Here is a 6,383-nt window from a genome sequence, read left to right on the forward strand (position 1 = left end):
TATATGCTTTCTTTGAGTCAGATCGTCCGTAACTATAATAGTAATTTCCGCTGTTATGCAGACGACACCCAACTTTATGTTCCCGCTTACTGGCAGACATATTCTCTCATGTTATGGTATGTCTCTCTGATATCAGATGCTGGATGTCATAAAACGTCCTCCGGCTCAATGAGTCCAAATCTAAGGTCCTTTTATTCAGTCCCCGTAACCCGACTGGTAACTTGACAAAGAATCATGGGAAGATGTTGTCCGACATTAAGCACTCCGCCTGCAATTTGGGTGTGATCTTAGACTCTGAGCTTTGTTCTGACATAGATATCTCCAAGGAAGTACAATCTTGTTTTCTCCAAATTAGGAACATTGTGATATATATATATATACATAGTGATGAACCTACAGAGAATTATCAGAGACTCTGCAGCTCCTCTCGGCTTTACGGAGCTTTATAGTGAGTTTCAGCTCATTGTTTATCTGTCCGGCTGCAACTTTACTGTTTTGGTTCACTGTCAGCATCTCATAGTGTCGTTTTGTATTGCATTGCATTGTATTTCAGAGAAAAAGCTGTAAAAAGCAACTGTACACTACCTGCTCAGCGCCAAATATCAAACAGACACAGTTAGCTGTAGACTAGCTGGTGAACATAGTGGAGCATTTAGCAGCTAGAGCCAGATATTTCCCTCAGGAGCTGGTGGAGAGTAAAAACAGAAGCTAAAAGAGAGTGAATATTGGACTTACATTCACCAGGTGGACAGAAACGCGACTCCAAATGAATGATAATGTTGCTCCGTAACTGCTGGATGTGGAAATAAACAACTGTTTGCTAACAAGTTCAACATATGTTCACGTTCACCGCTTGTTTCTGCTGAAAACAAGGACAAAAAACTGTTAATTGTTGCATTTAAAACAATACTTTAATTACATCATTATTAATAGGAATATTCATGATATTTGAAGGTTTCCTGGTGTCAGTTGGAAACGTATTTATAATGCTGACGTCAAAGTGAGAAATTGGAGAAAAGTAAAGTGCAATAATACAATAAATAATACGATAATAAAGCCTGAATATTAGTTATATTGAAAGTTTTCTTATGTAAATCTCAGCCTTATAATTTACATTCTGCCAGTTGTCCAAAGGAAAAACTGAGCATGATGAGAGAACTTGTGTCAGTCACTGTTTATCAGACGTTTCCTTCTTCACCATGAAATTATCAATGTTACACATTTCATGTTCCCTTCAAGTGTAATCTGTGCTACTCTGTGACAAAATATTCCTATTATATGTGTTCATGAATGTGTGTAAGCATATGATTTGACACGATAATGAGACTGAATTAGTAGATAAAGTTAATGTTGCAAGAAATGAAGTCCCCTCTTAGTGTTTTTCTACCTCTCCAGAGTAAATCCATTGAATAAATGTGTAAAGGGGGAATTGCACTCTTCATGTTGAAGTAAGGCAAACATACGGAGGTTCAGGCTGGATTTTTTTCTTTGTGTGACTTTAAATAAAAAATTAAATGGATAATTTTGACCCAAAGGGGTTCCTGCATCCTGCGCCTTTATTCTGCCTCTCTTACTATAGCAGAAACACCTGAGCCTCCTGAGTAATCTATCTATTCACACACACACACACATTTACACTCAGTTTCAATTGATTAACACTAGAAAAGTCATTGGTTGGTATCTGAAAGGTGCTAATGCAGTTAGAAACACTTCTGTCAGGTGTGGTTTTGCGAATCCTGTAAATAATTTCCAAAATAAATTGGGTCTAAAAATCATGTCGGTACATTTGAAGATATTTAAATCACATTTTTGGTCTGTTATAGCTTTAATTATCGGACATAACAGAGGAGAACAAGGAGGATTGTAGTTACTAATTCACCTTTCTCAAATCAAGTATGTGATGCTCAGTGTCCACAAGTAGGGGATTATCCTTTTAATTTATGTATTGTAATACTGTACTGAAATATTGTTGCAATATCGATATATTTACAAGCACACAGAGAGTTTTAATCACTTTTTCATCATTTTATTTGGGTATGCATGATCTGGTCTTTTCAATTTACACACGCACTAAAAATCTCACAAACTAAATAAAGAAAAGATGGTGAAAGAAGTACAAAAATTGGTGTTTAAATAAAAAAATGACTCTAAATTACAGACACAACAGAGTTTTTCTGCTGTCATGGAGGGCACAGGATCGACCGCTATTAGGTCAGAGGATCAAAAGTAACACAGCTGATTAATTTACATGCAAATGTAATGAATTATTACTTTAACCCTAAACTGAGCTCCAACCCTGATCATCCTGCTCGGAGCGGAGGATGGATGAGTACAAATGACCCCACTTTGCTATGATGCTCTCTCTCTCTCTCTCTCTCTCTCTCTGTTGGTTTACATAAAACTCAAAACGGCTCTCAGAAGGATAGTAAAAATAAAACCAGATAGAAAAGACACTTCTGGCATTAACACAACAAACACAAACACGTTGTCGCACACAGCGAGGTGCTGCCAGAGGGTCGGTTGGCGCAGACCGAGGAGCCTGCAGCAGCAGCAGCAGCAGCAGCAGCAGCTCTGAACGGGAACGATAGAAACATCTGTTATGGCTGGCACCGCCGTCTCCGTCTGTCTCAGCCATTCACTGATACGTTTAGTACTTCAGTCGGTTGTCTCCCTACCCTCCTCTACCTCTTCGCCTCTCTTATCATGAATCCCTTCACTTACTTTCTTCTCATCTTGACACCTTTGCAAGATACCATCTATATTATCCTGATGCAAAGCCTGCGAGTCGGCGTCTGTGCTACTTTAAACAAGTTTGGCAAGCTGTGGAGTTGCTAAGTGGCAGGAGATATTTTGAGCATTGGACTTTTTTCCAACAAGTCCTCCAACTTAAACAAGCGGATACATGGTTTGATCATGTGACCCCATGTGACTCCAGCTCATTTTTAGGCAACTGACCTGACCTGTTGTGTTGTTTTTCTTGGGATGACGTTCTCCTTTTTTCCTATCGTCAACGTTACGTCTCACAGTTTGAGCCATCTGTCCAAAAGATAAACAGCCTGTGTTAGAAAATATCTGGTTCTTTGATAAAAAAGTAGAAGTACAAACCTGTGGGCATAAAAACTTTCACTTTCAACAACAAAGCTCTTTGAATTCATTACAATGCTGACAGCAATGGCAGCTGAGGCTCATGGGTATTGTAGTATTCAGAGCCATCTGCCATAATGATGGACAAAATATGATTTCTTAGAAACTAAGTTGAAATAATGGAAACTGGTGGTCAGAACATAAACCAGGATTGTTACATTATTAGTAATATATGCTGTGTAGAATTCATTTATTCAGGCCGTGGGCTCTACTTTTTTCATTCCACTGTGGGAATTCTTGAGGTCACACTTGGAAATTGGACACTCAATAACACACAAATAAAATGGTGGAGGATAAATATAGTGCACTAGTAAGTAGGGAGTGATTCTGGATACAGTCAAGGTCGGTTGTAAGTTGGTTTACAGAAATAGAAACTTAATATATTTTTTTTGACTGACAGAAAAAAATTAAGTTAATTCCTCCTGAATGCTACCGCTGGCCAGAATCAGTCTAACATAATGCTCTTAAAAAACAAAAACAAACAAAAAAACATATCTCCAAAAAGTCAGGCGACTGGAGACCCCAGAGGTAGACTTAGAGTTTTATTCTATCATTCCAATTTTCCATGACTTTGCCAATCAGTTTATTCCTAATGACTGTGTGTTTCTGTTTTAATTAGTGCTTTTTTTTAAAAAATACCAATGTATTGGGGTTCTGGGGGATTCCAGTCAAAAGCATCCAATTCTGCCTCTGCAGTTTTAATAGATGGAACAATGGAACTATTCATTGAGTTGCTGTGGGTCCCAATTTAAAGTATCACACACTATCGAGGGGTTAGAGACACTCTGACAGTCACTTTGAAGGCTTTGTGGAAACATCGTACTTGGGATGAAAGCTGCAATTTGTAGTAAAGAAAGTATATAATTTATTTTATACAATATGCAAATTAACTGTAACTTTCCTATAATAATAATAATAACAATAATAATAATAATAATAATAATAATAATAATAACAATAATAATAACTTGTTTCTTCTTAAAACATTATTAGTTATGTAATTAATGTCACCTGAAAAACAGAACACATTTTTGCTATGATGGTTTTTTTACAGTAGTTTATTCTTGGGGTCCCCAAGGACCTATAATAATAATAATAATAATAATAATAATAATAATAATAATAATATGTTTTTTCAGGTGACATTAATTACATAACTAATAATGTTTTTAGAAGCAATAAGTTAGCATTTTTGCTATGATGGTTGTTTTTTACAGTAGTTAATTCTCGGGGTCTCTAAGGACCCCAGTCTGTAGTCTTTGTATGTTAAATATGTTGTATCAGGGTTAAATTGAAAACTCATGGCTATGCAAATTATAACATCTATTCTGGGTTGGATTACTGATCCCTGAGGCCTTGAAACCCAATCAGCACTAAAGAAAAAGAAAAAAAAAAAAACATGTTAACTTTTAATTTAAAAGCAGCAGCTACAATATCGTGCTGCACCCAAAACATATGCGACAAAATCAGAGGCTTGTTACCTCCCCGTATCCCTGTGAGACCACTGCAGAGGGTTCAGAGGTCGGTGGCAACCGTTAGAGCGAGACCCCCCCGGAGCAGGTAGAGACGGAGTGACTCATGCAAGGACACTTTCACTGGGACAGACATAATGCAATTGAACTGGAAAGCTTCTGGCTACCGGATGATCTTCTTTAACCACCAGGCCACCCTGCTGCAGATATCCCCCCCCCCCCTCCACCCCCACAGGTTGAGGCATATAACACATAAAACATTCCTGCAATGCCCCAGATAGCCCGAAGAATTAATAAGCTCAATGCATTCTCGTCACACACTGTATAGTTGTTCCCATTTCAAAGAAGAGCAGAGTGTGTAATGTATATTGCGAAGCGTCTGGGGGCTATTTTTCAGTGGCTGCTTCATAATATTCAAACCTCTGAGACAGCTAGCGTGAAAGCTAGATACCTGAATGCTGCAACGGCCACACACACACACACACATACACACACACACACACACACACACACACACACTCCACATACATTCAGTCACACATAGTATTAAATCCAGAAATCCTGCAGAAACTACAAATACACACTTATACACACACATCCATTAACTCCAGCATGAAAGCACCTGAATGTGAAAGAGAATCCACACACACACACACACACACACACACACACACACACACACACACACACATACATTGAGAGCCATGCATACATAATAAAAGGCCCAGCACCAGAAGGAACCTTTAATAGGCTTCAAACTGAACAAGAGACTTTGAAATGGAACTTTATGCCATCAGCGCTGATGATATTTTTTTTTTCCCACTCAAAGACCTGCGATGGTGAACTGGAAGAATCACTAGAAGGGGATAACAGAAAAAAAACGCCGGGGTCACAGAAACTATTAAAATGATGTGATTTAAAGCTGGAATTTGTAATGTTTTTAAATAAATATATCTTTTTGTTATATCATTTCTGTTTGATGTACAACAGAAAAACATGGACGCATAACTTCTAGTATAAATTCAGAGGGAGAAGTGAATGCAGGTTCGAGTGAATTCCAATTCAAACTGGGAAAATAAATAAATAAATCTGTAGTTGGAGTACAGTATCAGCAGGTCGAGTAGGTTCAGGCTTCAGTATTGACCAACACATCAGTTTTTCTCACCTCCTTTTAAAAGCAGCCGACAGTCGATGAGCTAATGAGGCGAGAGAAGAGTCTGAGCCGGCTGACTGTTTACAGCATCTCGTACACCTGTTTCTTCTCTTTAAGTTGGATTTAAAATAGTTTTAAGAAGTCTTTTATTCCAAGTGTAATCAGCTCCACTGTGTTTTATGATATCAAGCAAAACCTCCTATATATCTGAAAAATGCACTTTTTTGAGAAAACTACAGAATGCTATTTATGTAATCTGTAAATATAAAAAACCTTCTACAAATACAAGAAAAAAAGATTTGTAAACTCACAAAAATATTTTGCAAATATAAAAAACAGATTTGCAAATACACAAACAAAATCCACAAATTAAAAAAATATCTGTGAATACATTAAAATAATTTGCAAATAAATTAAAAGCATTTGTGAATATCTTCCATTAACATTTACAACTTTCCAACAGGCATTTGTGAATCAAAAAAAACATTTGTGGATCTCAGTCTGAACGTCGCTCGGCCATTTTCAGATAGCACGCGATCGCCTGCTGACGATGTTGTTTCCGCATTTCAAAGTAAGAGCATGCAATCTTTCTATGAGCTGTTTTTTTTTTTTTT

The sequence above is a fragment of the Thunnus albacares genome, chromosome 4 (genome assembly GCF_914725855.1).
Source record: "Thunnus albacares chromosome 4, fThuAlb1.1, whole genome shotgun sequence".
NCBI classification, from domain to species: domain Eukaryota; kingdom Metazoa; phylum Chordata; class Actinopteri; order Scombriformes; family Scombridae; genus Thunnus; species Thunnus albacares.